The following is a 16906-nucleotide window of genomic DNA, read 5'->3' on the forward strand; positions in this document are numbered from 1 at the left end:
TTTGAAACATCCAAAAATTTCGATATTAAAAATAAGTAGTGAAATTTTTTATAAAGTTGGTGTCTACAAAACTAATTAATAAATTGATCAAAACAAGTACACCTATTAATTAATAGTATAGCTATAGTAAGCACAAGTATCATTTTCTCGAGAACTACAATTACTACTAACTATCACATTTTTATTATTTAACCTAATAATTCAAAGAATTGATTAAAATCAAATCAAACTATCTAAATTAACTAATGAATACACCAAAGAATGAAACACAAAAACAATCAAGTATCAACCAAGTGACAAAACAATGTCTAGGTAAGAATTCACCTAGATTTCATCTATAATTCTCAATATAATATATGCAATTTATTTTCTTAGCTTTTTAATCCTTGGAAATCCTTAATTTATGCTAATACCTCTTTCGAGCATAAGAGCAATTAACTCTAAGTTGATTAATTGAAATTTATTTATAATTCAAACTCTTATTATTACATTAATTCGCTCTATGGATCCCCTTATTAGACTTGACTCTAATCCGATAGATTTATGTCGTCATATTTCTAGAATTGTATGTAACTTCATTCAATTATGTAAGATCTAATCAATTACAATAAGGGTCTATTCAACCTCGGACTTATTTACGTCAAACATGAATTAACACTCTAAAATTGTTAACCCAAGAATAATAAAACATTCATAATTGAAAACAAAGAGGCTAAGATTTTATTGCATAAAAATAGAAATCAAACAATAGAATCCATCCTAAGGTTCATCTCCCTTAGATATTAAGAGAATTAGTTCATAATGGCAAGAGTAAACATCCAAAACTACAATATAACCACTAGAATAAAAGAATTTCATGATAACTCCCTTGAAAATCAACTTGGACTCTTGAATCTTGGTGGAAAGTTGCTTGGCAATCGACTTCAATGATGTTCTCAAGGTAATTTCGTGCTTTCCCTTGGTGGTTGACTTCTTCCTTATTTCCCTATTTATAACCTCTTAAAGTACCAAAAAACCCTAAAAATCATAACTTGCAGCTGTAAGTCTACACAGTTCCTGAGATCGACGAACCTTGAACACATAGCCATGTGAATCCACACTACCATGTGGATTGCCTATGTGAAAATTTGTTGCATGTGCCCAACTTCTGGAATGTTTCAAAGTTCTAGTTTTAACCACTTTCTCAATCATATTGCTCCCAAACGCCCTATTAAGCACTAAAACATGAATATAAAGGATTAATAGTGTATAATTCACAATTAATGCCACATAATTACCTAAAATGCACTAAAAATGAGGCTAAAATATGTTACTTTTGACACTTATCAAATATCTTGACACGTAATCATTTGCTTGCCCTCAAGCAAAGTCCTTAATTCACATTTGGATTAACTTTCCTTCACCCGTTATTTTCACTGATCATGTCTTAAGATAATTAATAGATTACCATGCATCAAAGATTTAAATGAAAATGGCAATAAAGAGCATAAGCAATCCAAGCAAAAAAATTTAATGCATAAAACATAGAGTCTCCCCTGTTTTAATAGTTACTTGAAATTCAAACTCAACAAGGCTTAACATCCACAATAAGATTCACTTAAAACACTCAAAGTGTTTAAAGGCTAATTAATATGAACTCAAAAGTCAAAATGAGGAATTTTATTACCATAAGGCTAATTAATATGCACTCAAAGTGTTTAAGAGGTCATTACAAGGGTTGTAATGGGGCTTAGGTTAAGGGCATGGAAGGATGTACAATGTGATTACAGTTGAGAGTTGAATTGATGGGTTACAAGACCAAAAGAATAAGATGTTGAATTGCAAAGAATTAACATGAATAATAAACAAACAATTGAAGTGAGCCTTTATATTAGATAAAATAGTGATGATGTAAGCTCAACAAATAAGATAATAGGGTTATAACATAAATAGTGATCTCACAATTGCACAAGATAGCCCAAAGTTTTCCATTTTTTTCTTTTTTTTCACATTTTTTTAAAAAAAAAATTCAGCAATATGAATTATTAAACATGCTTAGACAACTTACTAAAATCTAATCTCGACTAATGGAAGGCAATACAAGGGTAATTCAAAGATTAAAGGGGTTTTAAAGGTTAAAATAAATGGGTGATAAATGAACAAAAAGGGATTAGGCTCAAAGGGTTTTACTAGTGATAAATAAGTGGGTAGGCTATTTAAAGGCAAAGTGGGTTAAATCTTAAGTGTCTTTATCATCTCAATATATCAAATCATCAATGTGGTATTGACATGCATAACAAAAGCAAGTTCTAAAATAATAGACCTAATTGACACACTCAAAATAAAAAAATAACATGAACATAAAAGGATGGATGCTCTAAAGGCTCAAAATCTTACAAAAATATGGTTTTGATGTCAAAACTTATAAAGTTATAATTCAACACAATTATTAAGTTATAATTCATATTTCGCAATCCACTTAATCTTTAGGTATGCCACAATATCAATATCACAAGTGAATAGATCTATAAATGGATTTAGGATCTATTCTAATTGGGTCCAGTTCGATGTATTATCAGTCTAGTCAATCACATCTATGTCTCTGTCTTTTGGGAGTCATCCGCTCTAATACCCAAGACAAAGCATCTCCTAAATTGGACTTGATAGACGACATATTAGTCTTTTAATCGATTTGCTAATTTTCGATTAGACTAAGGACATATTTAGGTTCGTCTACTAATACAAGTTGTCTTTCTATATTATGATATGACCACATAATACTGCTAAATATTAGTTAAACAATAAACAACTAGTAAGCAACATTTTTTTCCATTTTGCTTTGCGTGCAAAAACCATGTTAGGACAATATACAAAGTTTTAATGCAATTCATGAATAGTTTTTATTAACCAATCTGTTTGAAAAATTACAAGTATACTTATGTGATCCAACAATCTATCACTTGCCCTAGTGAAGTAGATGAGTCATGTTTCACATTCTTGTACCCTTATATATGTTTCCCAAAGAGCTTTCTAGCTAATAGAGTCTTGGCAAAAAAATCCCCAATGTTTGTCCTCATATGTAATCTTTGACTACATCCAATATTTCGTCAGACACTACCGCCTCACTTATGATACTTTGCGTCAATGTGTTTTGTCCTTATGTGGTTTATTTGAGCCTTAGCTATATCTGCACTGTTATAGAGTCATAGCTTTTCCATACTTCATATTTGACCCTTCATAGTGAAGTTAGTAGTGCAACCTTACTTGACACTTATTCACACTATGGACCCATCATCTTGGACAAAACACATCCCAATGTTGTTTCTTCAAATCCCACATATTTGGAAGTCAGAATCAGTATATCTAATAGGAGTAAGATCTTCTCCGTAATACACAAGCATATAACCCTCGTTCTCCAACCCCACTGTAAAATAGATATTTAGGTGTGTGCATAGCATAACATACATGAGACTTCATACTACAGAAGCATAAGAAACCTTTCTGATGTTATCTCTTTCTTCTACTATCTTAGGACATTCCTCTAAAGAGATGAAATCCTAATACAAAAAGTTTATTTCCTTTCTTCAAATTGGTCATTGCATAACGCTCCAATATCTTGTCTATGTATGAAACTTGATACAATGCTCTCACTTTGTTCTTTCATGCTAAATTGTTGGGCTAATTACAGTTTAATTTATGATAATGTCCCTACATCATTCCCAATTAGTAGAATGTCATCGGCATATCGAATGAGAAAGACTACCTTTTCATCCACTAAATATTTTTAAACACAAGGTTCATCTACATTTTGCTTAAATCCAAAAGTCTTGATTGCTTGATCAAATCTTTGATTCCAAGAGTGGGATGTTTGCTTAAGTCCATATATGGATCTAAGCAGTTTGCAAACTTTTTGGTCATTTCCTTTAGCTATATATCATATGGGTTGCATCATATAGATATTCTCTTTAAGTTAGTCATTCAAAATATTTATCTTGACATCTATATGCCAAATCTTGTAATCAAGAATCACCACAATAGATAACAATATACAGATTGACTTGAGCATGACAACTAGAGATAAGGTTTCTTCGTAATTGATACATTATTTCTAATTATAACATTTTGCTACAAATCTAGCCTTATAAGTTTCCACTTTTCCATTCGCATTTCTTTTCCTTTTGTAAATCTACTTACACCCTATGTGTTTTATCCCAATCTGTAAGTCTATAAGTTCCTACACTAAGTTGGAATCTATAGAATCCATCTCAGTTCTCATAGCTATTTCCCAGAGGTTGGAATCAACACTCTGTATTGCTTCATCATACATGAGTGGTTTATCATCTTCCTGTTCGACAGACTTAGTGTTAAAAACACTTTCGCCAGATTGGAAGAACTTAGGCCTATGAGAGACCCTCCTACTATGACAAAGCACCCTATTATGTTGATCATTTGTAGGTCTACTATTAGAAGTTTGTTTTGGAACCTATTCGTTAAGGTTTTGTATATTTCCCGAAAGTTCCTCGAGTACCTCTTTATTTCGAGGTTTGAAGTCATTCATGTAACTTTCTTCAATGAAAGTAGCATGAATTGACACTATAACAATTTGCTCTTTCGGGTTATAAAATAAACCACCATTTTTTCCCTTCTGATATCCTACAAACATGCACAATTTTTTTCGTGAGTCCAATTTTCTCGCATCTTTGTCCAATACGTGGGTTAGGCATCCCCAAATCCTTAAATGTTTTATACTTAGCTTCCTGTCATGCTACAATTTGTATAGAGTTTTTATGCTGTTTTAGTTGGCATACCATTCAGAATATAACCAACTGTTTGTACCGCATATCCCTAGAAAGATATTTGCAACTTCAAATAACTTAAGATCGAATACACCATGTCTAACAACTTTCGATTTCTTTTTTCTACCATGAAATTTTGTTATGGAGTACCCAACATGGTTAACTAGGATAGAATCTCATTCTCTATGGGGTACCCTAAGAACTCATCTAATAAATATTTCCCACATCATTCAGACTGAAGTGCCTTTATGGGTAAACCTCGTTGTTTCTCCACTTCCACATGAAACTCTTTGAATTTATCAAAGGCTTCACTCTTATGGTGTATAAGGTACACATACCCATATTTGGAATAATCATCAATAGATGTTACATAATATTCGTAACCACCTCTTACAATGATGCTCATGAGGCCACATATGTCAATGTGTAATGGTCCTAGGGGTTTTCGAACCTTTGTTCCTTTTGTATTAAAAGATCGCTTAGTCATCTTACCTTCCAAGCAAGATTCACATTATGGAAGATCAACTTCTTTAAGTGAATTTAAGATGCCATCGTTCACAAGTCTAGTGATTCTTTCTCAGTTAATATGACCAAGTCTCAAATGCCAAAGGTATGCCTCATTAGAGTGAGAAGTTTTAAGTCTTTTATTTAATATTTCAGTCTCAAGTAGTGTGTACATCTTTAGTTTGATAAAAATATAGATTATTTGACATCCATCTATTACACATAAGATTGTGACTTCTAAATGTTGCAATTCCATTATTAAAAATCATGATCAAGCTATCTTTATATAATCATACAACAGAAATTAAATTTCTTTTGAAACTTGGTACACAAAAAACGTCTTTTCGTTGTGATAATAGTTAGTCTAGGTTTGATCTTCATTATAAATATTTAAAACCTATTACGAAACCTCACTATCAAGTTTTTGGCGCCGTTGCCGGGGAACTAAAATATTAGGAACGCTCAATTTTTATTACTTTAGCCATTTATTTTTCTTGCAATTTAATTTAATTTAATTTAATTATTATTATTTATTAATTTACTTTTTCCTTCTCTTGGCAGGTTTTTATAGTTTATGACTAGAAGAAACTCGTCAGGACCATTACTTTTTGATGAAGAAATCAATCGTATAGTTCGTAGAAACCAAAGAGAAATAAAGCACAGCTTAAGATACACGGAGAACGAGTAAGAAGACAATACTCAACCCTCAATCGAAGAGATGGCTTAAAACCAAGGCAATCAGCTACCTCCTGCAATTGCGGCTAATCAAAATCCTGCTCCATGCACTATGTATGATTATACTAAACCTTCTTTAACAAGAACCGAATCAAGCATAGTTAGACCTGTTGTAGCTGCAAATACTTTTGAATTAAAACCTAGCACGATTCAAATGATACAGCAATTTGTTCAGTTTGATGGTTTGCAGGATGAAGATCCCAACGCTCAATTAGCAAACTTTTTGGAATTTTGCGATACATTTAAAATCAATGGCGTTTCTGATGATGTCATTCATCTTCGGTTATTTCCTTTTTTATTGAGGAACAAACCTAAACAGTGGTTGAACTCGTTACCATGAGGGTCAATTACTACTTGGGAACAAATGACCGAAAATTTTTTACTAAAATACTTTCCGCCGGCTAAAACGGATAAATTACGTAATGATATCTCTTCTTTTGTGCAAATGGATTTAGAAACACTTTATGATGCATGTGAGAGATACAATGACTTACTGAGAAGGTGCCCTCACCATAGGTTACTGCTTTGGCTTCAAGTACAAACATTCCACAATAGTCTGAATCCCTTGACTCAGTAAATGGTTGACGTAACTGCTGGCGGAACCATCAATAATAAAACACCGGAAGATGCCTATGAGTTTATTGAGGAGATGCCATTGAATAACTATCAGTGGCAAGTCATGAGGATAAAGCCAACGAAAACAGCTGGCGTGTATAACGTCGATTCGGTCACCATACTCTATAATCAGGTAGAACTCTTAAATAAAAAGATTGATGGTTTTCTTAGTTCTTCACGGGTTCACTAAGTGATGCAGTGCGAAGCAAGTGGAGGTGGAACAAGCCATTCAGAATACCAACCTTATGGCCACAACATGGATAACGAGCAATTAAATTACATGGGTAATAATCCTCGATCTCAAAACAATCCATATAGTAACACTTACAATGCAGGTTGGAGGAACCATCCCAATTTTTCATATAGCGGTCAAGGAAATCAAATACCACAACATCCTTCGGGTTTTCAGCAACCACCCTACCAACAAGACAAGAAGCCGAACCTTAAAGAGATGCTCTCAAAGTTTATATCGGTGTCAGAAACCCATTTTCAGAACACCTAGGCAGCACTCAAAAATCAACAAGCGTCGATTCAAGGACTCAAAACTCAGATAGGCCAGCTTTCCAAACTAATCTCTGAACGACCACAAGGTAGTTTGCCAAGTAATACCGAACCTAACCCAAGGGAATAGCTCAACGCAATTAATATTCAAGATGATAAATGAGTAGTCGAGCCTGAACCAGAACCGAGGCAAGAAACTGTGGTAAGTAAAGGTCAAGGTGAGGTAGATCAAAATACAAACAAATCGGTGAATGTCGAATATAAACCTCGTGTGCCATACCCCAACGCGACAAGGAAAGACAACAATTTGGTAAATTCCTTAACTCTTAAAAAAATTACATATTAACCTACAGTTTATTGAAGCCCTTTCATAGATGCCAAACGCAATGAAATTCTTAAAAGAACTTTTAGCAAATAAACGGAAGTTGGACGAGGCACCGCATGTGGAGCTAAACGCAGTCTGCTCAGCTATTCTGAAAAATAAGCTACCGAACAAACTAAAAGATCCAGGGAGTTTTACGATTCCTTGCTTAATTGGTAGTTTAGATGTCAATAATGCATTAGCTGATTTAGGGGCTAGTATCAACGTCATGCCTTATAAAATGTTTAAGCAACTAGGTCTTGGGAAACCTAAACAAACTAGGATGAGCATTCAATTGGCAGATAAACCTATAAGATTTCCTAGGGGTATTATTGAAAATGTACTAGTGAAAGTGGATAAGTTCATATTTCCCGTTGATTTCGTTGTTCTAGACATAGAGAAGGATAATAACACCTCTTTGATTTTAGGGAGACCCTTTTTAGCAACTGCTAAAACAATTATTGATGTTGGCACAGGTGAGCTTACACTTCGTGTGGGAGACGAAACGATCACCCTTCAAGCCTGTAATTTTGGCATCACATCGAACATTGAAGGTAATGGTCCACACCAATCTACTAAAACTGACAATATGACTTTGCAGAAATTTAGCTTTAAAGAAGTTCATGAGCCATGTTCCAGAAATGATAGAGGACACATTCATTAAGAACGAAGGCTACGGATAGAGGAGCTAGACGAATGGCGAGCACACAAATTGAGAACACATGATAAACTGAAACTATGCCAAAACGAGTCCGATACCTCCCTAAATCAACTTAAGGTTGGCGATAAAGTCTTACTAGATGCCGCATATCCCCACATTGTCACTACCACACCGAATGAAGAAATTCCTCTTACGGTACACAGTATTTTTCCATTCGGTACGATGGTGGTGAATCATCCCAAGTTCAGCACTTTTAAGGTAAACAACACCCGATTAAAACCTTATTTTGATGAGATTGATAGCAGGAATGAGGAGTATAAACTCCTCAAACCACCATGACCATTCACTAAAGAGGTAAGTTGAGCTTAGACTATAAATAAGCGTTTTTCGGGAGGCAACCCGAACACTAACATATTTTGATTTCTTTATTTTTAATTTCTAACATTTTAAATCACTAACTTCATCTTTGAATTGCAAAGTTTTCCAGCACACAAGGCCAAGCACACTGCCGTGCCTAAAGTCGTGGCCAAGCAAGGGAAGAGACACGGCCGTGCGATACGGCCGTGTGGAAACAGGACATGATTTCCCTAAAACATCGGATGCAATAAATCTCTATAGCCATGAGACAGGGTCGTGGGTGAGCTTGATAGGTGAACACGGGCATGGAATGGAAAAACACGGGCGTGCCAGGGACAAGGCTCGATTCTGTTTCTTCGACACAGGCGTAAGACACGCCCGTGCCATTAAGCCGTGGACAACAATACATGGGTGTGGTACCCTAACACACGGGCGTGGGAGAAGCGAACAAAGCTAGGCACGACCGTGTGACATGGCCGTGTGCCACACACGCCCAAGACACACATGCGTGGGATAGTAGCCGGGCACGACCTAAATTGCAAAATTAAAAAGATACGGGCTCACCTTCAGAGTACATGGGCGTGGCCCTAGGCTGTGTGGCCTTTCCCTATATAAGCAAACCACTGTTCATCTTCTTCCCCATTTCAAAACCCTAGCTGAAATCTCCTCTTCTCCACTCCCTAATCCCTATTCCGGCCACCATTCCCCAGATTCTCACTTCCCCAACCCCCAAACCACCCTAAAATCTACTCCCCCTGCATTAATCATCACTTTCCCCTCTTTTTTCCCTCCATTATTCCTCCATACTGCTGTACCCACTCCACATGCCCGTGCTCGCCACTAACACGCCAGTACACCACCCTACAGTAGCTTTTGGTACATTATGTCATCATCGAGAGACAAGAAGGCTGCGGTCCCATCCTCAAAAAGACGTAGGGAAACGGGTTCTTCCTTGGTACGTGCTACAGCCGAAGTTCGATACCCGTTCATTGAGTTTTCGCAAGCTTCGCAAGAGAAGCTATTTCAGATACTACGTACGCGACCCCTCAATATAGGTCGTTGCATCGACTGGGATGTCATAGAGCAAGTCTAGCTAGCTGATGCCATCAGCGCCCTCCTGTCCATAGACCCATGGGAACGGTTCTTCGCTATTACCGAACCCACTTATTTAGAGCTAACTTTAGAATTATGCTCTACTTTTCATCTACAGGTGGTGATGACGAACAATGACGACCCTGGCACCATTCAATTTCGATTAGACGGTCTAGTTCGCGCGATGAGTGTCCAGAGTTTGGAGTCACTCTGGGACTTTACACCGATGAGTTTATGGAGGAGGAAGACATGAATGCATTACCACGCAATATCCATATTTCTCCTTGCTTATGCTGGAAGGCTTTGGCACCACTCTCTTCCACTTACGACCCCAGTCGCTCGAAGGCCTCAGCTCTCGCCCCTTCCTTACGCTATCTCCATGCCATATTGGCACACACCTTGACCGAGAGGAGAGAGAGCACCGGCATCGTCAACACCCACGACGCCTACTATTTATGGTGCATGACAAATGCACACGTGATCGACTTGGCATACTTTATCTCTTTCGTCATTCGCCATCAGACGGAACGGCATTGAAAGGGAATGATCTCTATTAGCCCCTACGTGACGCGCCTCGCTAGACACTTCGGCCTCCTCAATACTGTGGCTCAGTCATCAGCGCTTACACTGAGAGGTCAGATGTCCCCACAGAGCATCACGACTATGTTACACATGAGGATGATCGAACGCCAACGGGGGACTGATCCTTCTCAGTACCGTCTTACTCATGCCATTGACGAGGAGGATCTTGAGGACGTTCCTAATGATGTCCCCCTATAGCACGAGGAGCCTTCTACCATGCCACCTAGGGAGCGACCAGTTCATGCAGCTGCTTTATTGGCACACCTTTCCGACTGACTCGCTCACTTCGAGCAGTATTGCACTACACAATTTAAGATGATTCACGAGCGAGATCGGCGATGTGATAGACAGATAGACGACATGTAGGCCATGATGCAGTGGTTGTGCCAGCACTTCCACATCACCGCTGTAGCTCCATCGCCACCACCTGAAGGCCCCACTGACGAGGATTATTGAATCCTCCTATGTTTTTATTTTTATTTTCATTTCAATTTTATTATTTTCTTTTGAAAGACATATCTATATTAGTAATTTTTACTTTCTTCATTTTTCTGGTATTTCTAACAAGTAATCCCACTATACTCTTTCTACACCCACTCTTAATAAGTTCTTCATGATTCTACAGACTTCCAAACAAAGCTGCTAGGAATATTTTACGGAATGAGGAAACAAATAGGGAACAATACCTCACAAGTATCATGTTCGACGACCCAATTTCTTCATCTAGCAAAGAACAGTGGCATCTACCACTTTCCCCAAACACTCCAGCCTCAGAATCAAGCTCCGCATCCATAAATCAGGGAGTTTCACCTCTTTCCCTCTTATGATTTTCTTTATTTTGTACATTCTATCTTGTACATTGAGGGCAATGTACATCTTAAGTGTAGGGGGTGAACATGAACATAATGCCTAACTTTTTTCATTATTCTCAAATCCCTGAATTTGGTCTTACGCTTAAGTGATTTTCTCATAATATTGATCGAATGAATTTTGATTGATCTATAATTATTGTTGATATGTCATGAATTAGACCATGGGAATTATGTATGATTATTTGATTATAGGACATTAGAGAATCAAGCATGATAAGTTGATATTTTGAGAACTAAAATTTTTAGATTATTTTCCTAAATTGAGGTATTATCTTGAAATCTTAAGTATACATGAATGACATCAAAAACCCAAATTTTTGGTGAGATTTTTTAGCCTTTTGAGCATATAGCTTTCTTTCTTGCTCACTTCTTTTGTGATTTGAGTATGTCAACATTGAACTGTTATTCTAGAACTTGCTTCGATTATACATGTTGAGATCACACGTATGATTTGATATACTGAGATGATAAAGGCACTTAGGATTTAACCCACTTACTCTATAAAAAGCCTTCCCACATAATTAAACCCTTAGTGAACCCCCTTTGAGCCTACTAACCCTTTTTATTGATTAACCCTCATCATTAACCCATTAACTCATTATTGTTGAAATCCTCTTACTTCATTTACCCTTTTTTATCGAGATTAAATTTAATATTGTTACCTCACCATGTTCACCATTTTTTGTTATTGAATCATGAAGTATGATTTCTATATTGTATTGACTTGATTTGTTCTTAAAAAAAAACACAGTATTATTATTGTAATCCTCAGCAAGCTAAAGTTGTAATGAAAAAAGAGAGCTCATGTAATATAGTTCTAGATATTTGTTTGTGATTCAGTAATTAAGTTTTTGATAGTGGGGTAATATATTAAAACTATCTCGATTCTAACCTTTTTCTTTTCAGCTTGTATTTATACCCGTAACCTAAACCCCGTTACAACCATGCAAAGACCTTTTGATTTGTGTATCATATCATTTACAAGTGGTGGAGATTTGATTTTCATGCAAGCCTATGGTAATAACTTTTCATGTTAGACAATCGAGTGCTTAATCTTGAACCTTAAACACTTTAAGTGATTTGAGTGAATCTTTAGTGAGGATGCCATCTCTTGTATATTTAATACTAAAGTTAATTACTTAGAGGAAGGAGATTACCTATGATTTTATTATCAAAATATTCGATTTAGATTGTTTGAGGCTTTTAATGCCCCTATAGTTGAATTCTCAATGTATGATTTTTCGTGGAATAGTTTGTAACATTATCAGTAATGATTATGTGATTGAAAGGAATGAATTCTAGCAGTAAATGAGAGTTTTGCTTGAGGACAAGAAAATGCTTAAATGTTGGGGTATTTGATTAAACGCAAAATTATACATATTTTTACCCCAAATACTTAGCATATTTATGGATGTTTATTACTAGATTTATGGATTTTGGTGCTCTTAATCCGGTTATTTCATGTTTTGTACTCAGGAGAGTACCAAGAGTCAAAAAGAGCCAAAAATGAGTCAAAAAGGGACAAAATAGACCAAATCAAGAGGATGACACGGCCTAAGCCTTGCCACACGAGCAACTCACACGCTCGTGTCTTTCGAGGGTGTCGACCAAGGCTTTCACGATTCACACGGCCTGGCCATTGACCCACACGGCCGTGTGCAATTTAACGGATCGAACACGACCTGGCAATCACGTCACTCGGTCGTGGCACACGGGCGTGTCCCTTTTTCAAGAAGTTGTATTTTACACGGAAAAGGATACTTAGGGAGGAAGAAAGTCAATCCAAAGCCTATATAAACACCCTAAGTATGACTTAAAGGGGGTCTCCCTCCAGAACTTTTTTGGAGTACAAAACCACACTCTAGGAATCACTTGAAGGAAGCCAGACGATCTATCCCAAAAGCCGGAGCTACTCCAAGACTGAAGATCTCTCTCGGAATTCCTTCAGGGGTTTTAGAGTTTTCTTTATGTTTTGCTATTTTCATACTTTTGAGATGTACTCTTATTTTATTATGAACTAAACCCCTTAGATACCTAAGGGGGTTGAAACCTATGATGGATCTTGTTATTATTATCTAAATTGTATGATAAATACTTGATTTGTTCTTAATTATGTGTTCTTAATGCTTGAGTTAATTTTTCGAGTATTGATTCATGATTTGATGTGCTTATGCAGAGGAGCAAAAGTCCCTGTCTAAGAGTAGATTTGGCATAATTAAGCAGAATTGATTGAACGCCTAGAAATAGGGTTACGAGATTTTACCGGATTAGGGTGAAACCTAATATGGGAGTCCATAGGTCAATTTACTACTTCCCTGGGGGTTTTAATTAAGAAAGAGATTTCAATTAATTCAACTGAGGGTTAAACGTTATTAGTCTCGAAAGAGATAATAATATAGGTTAGGGAGTCTCACGGATCAAGTCAAGTGAATAAATCGTCTGGTTCAGAGTCAGATAACAAGTGAAATCTAGGTGGATTCCTCCTTGGGGTCGTCTTTATCAATTACTTTTCTTCAAGTCTTTTACCAAATTTTCTCTTTGCTTTAGTTTAATTAGTTAATTAGTTTAGTTACTCAGTTTAATAAACAACCCCTCTTTATTTCTAGGTTAAATAATAAAAAGATAGTTATTACTAGTACTTTTGGTTCCCTTGGGTACGATATTCTGGTCTTGCCATTACTATACTATTGTTCGATAGGTGCGCTTGCCTTTTCATCGTGATAATAGTTAGTCTAGGTTTGATTTTCATTATAAATATTTAAAACCTATCACGAAACCTCGCGATCATTTTCCCTTCCCTTTTGAGGAAGAAGTGGCAGCTATGTTTACTTCTGCTATTCGGATCCACTGATCACCATTCACCATCAACTCATAGGATTGTAATTCCTTCATAAGTTGTATAAGGGTCAGGTTTTTGTTGCCAAGGTTATGGACCGCCTCAGAACATACCAACATCCAGAGTAGAAATCTTGTACAAAAGATATGAAAAGCGGTGTCTGCAAGTCTACTGATCAGGTTGTAATATAGTTACAATGAAGTAGGTGAGTACTCCAAAGATCATGCCCAAGGGAGATGAGTACTAAATTAATCCTAACCTAAGCATAAATAAATCTAATTAGTACTTTTTAAATGGATTATATACAATGAATAAAATAAGAAGTTTTGATGATCTAAACTAATAATAATAAAGGAAAATAAAGAAATAAATAAAACACAAGAAATCAAATAATAAAATATATATCAAATCTGGGCATGAGTGATTAGCTCGCTTCAGTAATCATAACCAACTATGGTTTCGAGTTTTCTTGTTCAATCAACTAGTCAATACCCCAGTCCAATCTTTTGATCTTCCACTAAAATACTGAGTCAGCAAGAACTACTTATCTTTCAACCTTACAGTCTAGACCGATTTAGGGTTAATGTATTAATAGATAGACCATACTAAATTTGGGATAATTCCCACATTGATGACTTCTTAGGGTTGTCAGACCTAGGGTTTATGTTCTTCCTTTCCTGAACAGCTGATCCGCTAAGAAATCCCTACAAAATAGTTAATTAATCATATCTCCACTCACTAATCCCCCACAAAAGGATTAGTTCCTCATGGATCTAATAAAAAATATAAACTTGATAAAAAGAATTGTATTAAGAATTGATCATAAAATTCTTACAAAGTTTGATTATAATTCACAAATTTGATTTCTTCCACAAAAGCAAATAACAAAAGATGAAATAAAACCTAAGCCTAAGAAAAGAGAAAAGACTAAAGACTAAATCTAAGAAGAAAATTATAAAATATGAAAAGTTGTCCATAACATGTGTTAATTAAGCCTTTTTATAGTCTTTAGAGTGGCTATCATCCTTAACCCTAGATCAACTGTCACTCTCGTGTTTATCATTTGATTGTGCAGACCAAAACTCCCTGGCTCTTATTTATTTCATGTGCAGACCAGGTCCTGTGTCACAACATCGAGGGTAGTATACTCCATCTTTAGGGCTGTATCATGACACTAAAGGCAGTCTTGGAATTCTTCTTTTTTGCTCCCTATATTGCGACGTCTAGTGTTTCATGTTGCAACATAGCGACCGGTATCGAGTTAACACATTTTATAATAGTCTCTTGCACACTTACAAAGTATATTAGCTCACCTTTAAGCCTTATTCAGCCTCTAAGATCAATAAAAGACTCAAATTACACATTTTATTAAATTGAACTAAACTTATGAAAACATAATTAAACTTAGCTAAAATGATTATGTTTAAGCTCCTAAATTGCGAAAACTAGTTTAATCTGCTACACTGAATTATGGCAGATCAGTTATATGCGGCTTAAAAGCTAGAAAAATCCTTAAAGAAGCTCTTAAACACCATATCCATTTGAGTGTTCTGGTCCAAATTAGTCTCATTGTCCGTGACCTCGGTAAAGTATCCCATAAGAGTAATCATATGGTTTTTGACCAAAGTGTCGAATTTTTGCTGGGCATTCATCAAGATAGTTATAGGGACTATTGAGCCAAGGTAGCTTGGCCTCCGACCATGTCTTCTAGCTTATCCAAAATTGCTCTGACTGTCTTACAGCTTTCTAGTTGCTTATATAAGGTGTTGGTCATGCTTGCCAACTTATAGCAATCAGCTATCTCATCAGACTTCTCCTAGCATTTTCTATCCTTAACTTGAGTGGCCCGTGGGCACTTATTATCAAGAACTATTTTAAGTTTTTCACATCTCAGGACAATCATCAAGTTCCATCTCCATTCCTTATAGTTAATTCTATTCAATTTATTTTCAGTGAATATGTTCAATAAGAGAGTTGGAACCATTTTCAAACTGAAAGTAAAACATTCATATATTAATATATTGTATTACGCAAAGGTTTGAAAATGTTTTGCAACATTACGATAATCATACCAAACAATATACATGCATAATTATTAATTATCAAGTGAAAATAAACATGCATTTAGTTTATAAAGTATTATTAAAGCAATATTTGTAACAATCAACTAAAACCAACTAAAACCAACAAGTAAAACTCATTTAATTTTCAAAACAAAGGTTAAAGGACTAAATCATAAATTTTGAGAAAATATCCAGAAAACCTTTTTGCAAAATTAAAAGTAAATTTATGAAATTAAACATATACTACTTAATCATGCAAAATATCAAGACATTTCATAGCAGTTAAGAACTTCAATTACATTGCATAAGAATTAGGACTAAATTGCAAAATACACAAAACATCTTATACATGGTCAAGGTTCCACGTCGCACCCACCTGATTTACCTTATCATGACGTGGTTTGGAAGGTTCCCTTTATCCCGATGATGTGATAAAGGACGTCCTGACATCATTCAAATGACATTGCAATGCTAGTTTCATTTTTTGCAATTGCAGCCCAAAAATCTACAGATGATTTAAAACATGCTCAATTGCACTAACAATCAAATACTAAATTTGACACCCTAAGTAATTAGTTATGTTAACATGCATTCCTAATTTCCGCAACATATTTACTCAACATACCAAATTTTGTATCTCAAGCATTATAAGTGCATAAATGATTCAACTCATACCAATTGATCATTTCAAACTTGACTAACTGGACTAATTCAAGACATTCAAGAAAGTGAACAGTCTCATTCTTTAATTCTTTAAGTTGTTCTTCTATAGCATCTTTTGGATCTTCATAGCCTAACTTGACTAATTCCAATACATTTAAGAAAGTGAGTAGTCTCCATTTTGATTGCTCCAAAATCATAATTTTCACCTTTGAACATAATAACTTGAACATTGTTGTAGATTGTGTTTGTAGAAGGCATGCCCAATTTGATTTTCACACACACTCTCTCA

General features: G+C 35.6%; 1 non-coding gene across 1 annotated transcript; it reads right to left on the reverse strand.

The window, feature by feature from the left end:
- Positions 1–6426: 6426 nt before the first annotated feature.
- On the reverse strand, positions 6427–6533 carry LOC128281152 (small nucleolar RNA R71). Its single transcript, XR_008271364.1, has one exon. It is a non-coding gene; the product is annotated as a small nucleolar RNA R71 (small nucleolar RNA).
- Between the last annotated feature and the right edge of the window lie 10373 nt (positions 6534–16906).

This window comes from Gossypium arboreum, chromosome 9, assembly GCF_025698485.1.
Source record: "Gossypium arboreum isolate Shixiya-1 chromosome 9, ASM2569848v2, whole genome shotgun sequence".
Classification (NCBI taxonomy): Eukaryota; Viridiplantae; Streptophyta; class Magnoliopsida; order Malvales; family Malvaceae; genus Gossypium; species Gossypium arboreum.